The sequence below is a fragment of the Marmota flaviventris genome, chromosome 17 (assembly GCF_047511675.1).
Source record: "Marmota flaviventris isolate mMarFla1 chromosome 17, mMarFla1.hap1, whole genome shotgun sequence".
Classification (NCBI taxonomy): Eukaryota; Metazoa; Chordata; class Mammalia; order Rodentia; family Sciuridae; genus Marmota; species Marmota flaviventris.
Genome location: NC_092514.1, coordinates 244,857 through 251,430, shown reverse-complemented (window position 1 = coordinate 251,430; position 6,574 = coordinate 244,857).

Sequence of the window (6,574 nt, the reverse complement as noted above, 5' to 3'; positions counted from 1 at the left end):
TTATACCACAAATAACCTAAAAACTCACTCTTTTTGTAAATATGATATCATCTTGGCATGAGTGGAATGACTCTACAGTTCTTGAAGGGACTCCCTAAGTATGGTCAAGCATAATGTCAAATCTTTGATATTGTTCCATAAGAAGTTTTGAATTACATAAGAAATTTGGAAAAGAATGTGGCACATTAAATGTATATTCTAATAAAATTAAAAAGCCTTGAAAAATATGTCCCAGATTCTTGTGCTTTAATCCATTAGGAGTAATGTTTTAGACTGTATAGTTGAGAAAATAAATGTTGTTTAGAACCTCACATCTCAGTGATTTATTTAATCAATGTTTATTTCCCACTCTAAAAGGTCTAAAGTGAACAAAATCTAATGGTCAGGCAGGTCTACTGGGTGGCTTACATCTGAGATTGTTCTCAGAACTCTGAGGTTCCTGCATTTCATGGGTTTTATGAATCATTTTTCCTCTACAATTTGTTAGTATCACAAGAGTACTTGTTTTCTTCCAAAATATCTACCTTAGTCTCCCAGACTTTAGAAATCTTCACTTTGTGATGGTGTGCTGTGGGAGAGGCATTAGCTTTCAGAATCAGTTTCAGCCTTCAGCACACTTGCTTGTGCTACTTGCCATCTTGAAGGATTTGTCCAGCATAAAGTATGCTTAGATAGTTATTTTGTGTATGGAGAAAAACTTAAATTTTTTATTTAACTTGCCTCTTGGCTGACTCATGTCTCTTAACCAGTGATGAATTTCTATTAATAATTTTACATGAATAATAAATGAAAAGGCATATTTAATAGGATAAAATTATAAGTAAAAATAGAATGAGCCATTATGCCTTCATTAGGATTGCCAAATGAGAAAGAAAATTAATGTATTTTAAAAATTTTAATTTAAAATTATTGTACTTAAAATATAGCAAATACGGTAACTTTAAAACTGTTTCTTTATCTTAATATATATATATATATATATATATATATATATATATATATATATATATATGATTGAAACTTTATAACTTAAAGATTATTTTTTCAAACCTGAACTCAATGAATCACACCTCACCAGGTGCAAAACTCAAAAATGAAGGCAGAGAATTTGTATATTAAGAACAAGATTAATTTTTTTTAAATAGATGGCTATTATAAAACCTGGAAGATAATGTTGAAAAGATCCTTCAGAATGAAAACAGAAGATTGGACAAGGAGATTAAATTTTCCTAACATGATTCTAAAATGAGAGAAATGAGATATGGAAAAGGGGAGATAGAACATGAAAAAATAAAATTCCCTACTGCTGAGTGGGAATGTGAATCTTCAAAGAGTTTAAAGTCTTTCTTCAAAGTAAAAAGTGATCATGAATAAAGGTGCCAAACCCACAGTTGTCCCTGAGTTACCACCAGTCTCCCTGTCTAAAGACACAGGAGAAGTTGTTTCAAGTTATTTGAGATAAGGTTTAAAACTAAACATCCAAGCCAGTCAACCTTTCTTTAAACTAGGAGCTAAACATAAAGACCATGGTGTCTACACAGACTTTATATCCTGTGATATTACTGTGTCTGTGTTTTAAACAATTTCATCTGTTGCTTTATGAATTTTTAAAAATGACTGTATTCTGTAATGGAGTCCTTTGTAAATTACCTGATAATTGTTGAATAAGAAAAAGTTATCTACCATATCTAGAATATGGTGAAAGGCATTAAAATTAATTAATCTATAGAACTAGAAGAAAAAGTGTCCCAGAAATGAATGTAAATTTGCTAGTTTACATTTAACTTCTGGATTCTTACCATGTATCCATTAAAATATAAGATTTGAAGAAAAATATTTTTAATACAGTATGTACTAGTTCTTTGTCTTGGCGAAGGGAAGTCAGACCTCTTAAGACCAACTCCATTCCTCTTTGATATAGCCCTAAATGCTGTGTGGTCCTGCACTGGCTTTGGCCTTGTTTTTCAGTTCCTACTCTTCTGTAGCACTTTTTGTTCTGACATTATTTAAATAGTGCTCTCATTCTGGGTGGTTCTACACATTCTGTATTATGAGCAACAAGCACAGGGTAATCATTAATTATTGAAGAAATACGAAGGCAAATTACTTCTAAAAATAGATAAAGAGAGCTAATTATTTTCTTTAACTTTTTTAAGACCTAAATATAATTACTCAAAAACTTGTTCTTCATTTTTTTTTTTTTTTTTTTTTGATGTCACAATGGAAAGACGTGAGAGAGACACATGGACAGATACAGGGGATGTATAAAATTTTCTGAGGTTAAACCTTGTTGTGCACACCCATTTCTCAAGTATTTGCTTAAAATTCTGACTTCTTTTCTCTAATATATAAAATCATTAAGATTTGGTAAATTAGAATGCAAATTAGTTTTGAATTTACATCAAAATTGATTCTGATATTTTCTTGCCAAGAATTTATTTATTTCATGATCCTCAGATTTTTGAGGCTTACTTAATATTCTTATCATCTTTCTCTTATGCTTGCATTACTCAGAGACAGAATTGCTGTACTCTTTCATATGTATTTCTTAAGAGTAAAAACTTCAGAGTATTTGTTTGGGTATCAAAAGTATTTTAAATTAATCTCATGGTAAAACAACTCTAAATACTCCTTTCTATGTTTTTACACTTTCAAACTGAGGTTTTCTTCAGAGCATATTTTACTGAATATTTGTGTTTCACTATAACAGACCCAGAAATTTCAGTCACTAAAAGCCATTTATTTACTGATACATGTACAATTTGGATTTTTAATTTTGTGCAGCTACAATAATATTTGATAATAATGTTTATGATGCTTTCATGAACAAAAGTATATTACAAAAATAGATGTATTTCACTATACCATAATAAAAATGGACATGTACATGTATCATTATTCAAATGTTTATTTTCACCTCTGGGTATATTTTACCAATATTATTATAAAATAAATCATATAACATTTATTAATTTATGTTTATTTGTTTGTACCATATTTATTTATTATGTTATTGTTGTATACATATTGCTGGTTAATACATTTTTTTTTTTTAAAAAAAGAGAGAGGGAGAGAGAGAGAATTTTAATATTTATATTTTAGTTTTTGGTGGACACAACATCTTTGTTTGTATGTGGTGCTGAGGATCGAACCCGGGCTGCATGCATGCCAGGCAAGTGCGCTACTGCTTGAGCCACATTCCCAGCCCCAGGTTAATACATTCTTAAAAAGAAAATGCTATTTAATAACCATAGCAAGGGTATATTAAAGAGCTTTTTAAACTACTCTTTTAATACATAATTTCTTTTATCTTTCTAAAACCTTCTAGAATGTGTAAATTTATAAATATACACATTGAGAAACAAGAGATCCTATGGCAATAAGTAATATATCAAAGTGTGAAAACCTGATAAATTCAGTGCTAGAATTAACAGTTTTCCTGAATTGCAGGTCAATGATGTCTCTAATGCAGATAGTAAGCAAAACATTAAAATATCTAAATAACTGTAATTGAAATGATTCAGCAAACCATTTGGCATGACCATATATGTCCTCAATTTTAATCAAATACATATTAGATTTATTTATAATATATTGGTTAATTTATTCCTTTATGATAATTATCTCTTTGAGAAATGACCTCTAGTAAACAGCCTCATTTGGCCTCAGGATGTGTGTACAGTAAGAAAAAAAGTCTCAAGAGTTCTCTCTATTATATTCATAATATATTCATATATTCCCAAGGCCTTTCACATACTGGTCAGTCACACACAGCAAGCAATTTGGAAGTTCATGAAGTTTTGCAATATAACATTGTTATCCTTCCAAGGCATTTCTAAGAATTCTGTGTGATTTATTGAAAACATCAAAGAAAATGAATATGTCTTTTTAAACCCAGAACTTGAAAAGACACTGTACTCAAGAGATCAAGTTTATGTAGACAGGAGTTATGTGTTATGGCTTCTGTTTATCTGCAGAAGAGCTGTCAAGGTGAAAGGGTTTGTGTGAGAATGGCCTTAGGCCTGAGCCTAAGCAACTCCTGTAATGCCAGATTCATGGGTCCCCAATAGACCTCCAGGAGCTGAATCTGATGCAGTCACACAAGAGTGTTCATTGTAAGCTCAAGCCTGGACTCACAACCATTTCAGATACAGTGGTCCCAAAGAGTGAGTCTTGACCCTTAATTCATTGAGGATTAATAGATTTTTGGGGATATTGTATGCATCACAACATCACACAGCCAATCATTTCACATCACAGAAAAGTCAAACAACAACTCTTAACATTGATTAGCACATTCATTGGCAGGAACAAGTTGTGTAAGGGTGATTGGTTAGTTCAAGTTGTGGATACATTTGAACTGATTGGTTTAGGCCATGAGAGGTTGCAAGAGTGTATATGATAAACTTGCCTAATCATGTTACCAATCAACAAAACAACTGGGAAGGTCACCTGGTGTTTCAGGTATTTTCTGTGTCTCATGCTTTTTGTGGTAGCTAGGGGGTTGCTATGGGTCCTAACCTAGTGCAACTGAGTAAGGATCACTTGGCATGGAAGATCTCTCCAGTTATTCACAGACAAACAACTCAGCAGGGTGGGTATATGCCTAGGAACACTCTGAGTTTTTCCATGGACAAGGGTAACTCCCCCCTTTGGACAGGCTTTGCTCTGAGGTAGAGGCTGGTTTCTCAAAAATGGAGTCACATCAGTTTCTCACTCCCTTTAAAAAAACTCCATTTTGAAACCTGAGGTCATTATTAGAGGTCATTTATCACCAGGCACACCCACAGAGCCCTCTAATATGGCCTCAGACAAATTACTTCCCCTCACCCTGATAAACTGAGTAAAGCCTCTGGCAGGCTTTCCTCTCCTGATAAGAGTGAAAGGTGAGAATATCAGGATGGAGACCACCAGACCAGATATTTCTGACCTCAGGGTAAATGAGAAATCTGATGGCACCTGATAATTACAAGGTGTGGTAAAAAAAAAAAAAAATAGTATAAAAAAATAGAGCTAATAAACAGGGATTCAGCCAGCCTAAACAAGTATGTACTCCAGCTGGAGAGCCTGATGAGGACCTACACTGACATCCCATCACTTGCCATCATTTTCCTATTCTCTGTGTGATCCTCCCTGCTCTCAAACTCTACTGCCTTGTCTGGACCTTTGTGAGAGCTGCAACTTCTCTCTGTGACCCTCTCCTCAACTGGTCGTCCACTCCCCACCAGAAAAAGCCTGTTTTGATTTGGGACCTGATCACTGCTGTCTGAGTGAGTGTGCATCTACAGGACATAAAGCCTAAGGCTTGAGAGTTTTGGACTTAGCATTCAGAGGAAATGTCTGCCACTAGCCTGTCATGATTAAATCTGTTTTGCAATGTTCAGAATTAATCTAAAATTGTTTTCAGGGAATTAATTAATCTAGAATTGCTTGGTGTTATTTGATTATCTCCACTGCAGTGCCTATCATTAAGGATTGTTGTTTTCTTCATTAGGAACCTGTAGAGTAAAGTTGTATTAAGAATTTGAGTGAATAAAGAATTGAAAGGGGCAGAAATGCATGGACATTCTTTATTTCTCCCCTTGACTGCATATGTCACAAATTTGCTCCCTGGCAACATATTGTTATTATTTTTAAAGTATTAAATTAAGGAATTCTTATCGCTAAAGATTATTATTATCTTCAATTCTAAGTGTTGACTTTACTTTTGGCATTATCTCTGTCCCTTGACTGTTATTGTTACTGCTGTTTACTGGTAATGAGGCCTTGCTTTCCCAATGCTGAAGTATAACACCAGAGAAGCACGTCAAGGCAAGTTTAGAGTGGAAAGTTGAAGCTTTATTAAAGGACAGCAGAAAAGACTTCTCCCTGGAGGAAGAGGGGGACCCAATGAAGTGGAACCCCCGTTCTCCACAGAAAAGTCCGCTTCACCATGGCTGATTTAGGGACTGTCAGCCAAAGAGTCTCTGCAAAAGAGTTCAATGTAGATAAACTTTCTATTTTTGTGTTGCCCTGTTTACTTGGCCACTGGCCAGGAAGATACCAGCACTCCAGGTGCTGGACACCCCCTTACTATTTTCACAAATATATCCAGTGTAGTACTTTGAAGAAAAGTGCAAACAAGGCCTCTGGCTGTGATCTGGGCTTCACAGAGATGTCTACATTTTTAAGAAAAGTTACAAATGGGCTCCATGGTAACAGCTGGCAGAGGGAGGAAGAAAGGGAAGAAGAAGTTCTCCTCTTCTCAAGTATTGTCCTTGAAGGGTTAACTTGCCCAGAACAGTGAAAGAAAAAGCTGCTTTTATGTGAACTTTTGCAGACTGTAAACCTCTGAGCCCCTCTATTTACATGCTGGGTATAAAACTCTGAAACTCCCTGAACTTGGAGAGATTGATTGATAACAGCAAAAGCTGTGCTCTCTGAACCTGGCTGCAGCCAAATAAAACTGTTTCCTGCTATCTTCAGTGCCTTGCTTCATTTGTCCCTACAACAAACTGGGACATAGCACTGGAGGGAGTTCTGTCACAGGTGGTGAGTCAGGTTCTGCAAGAGAAAACACCAACTGGGCTGCTAT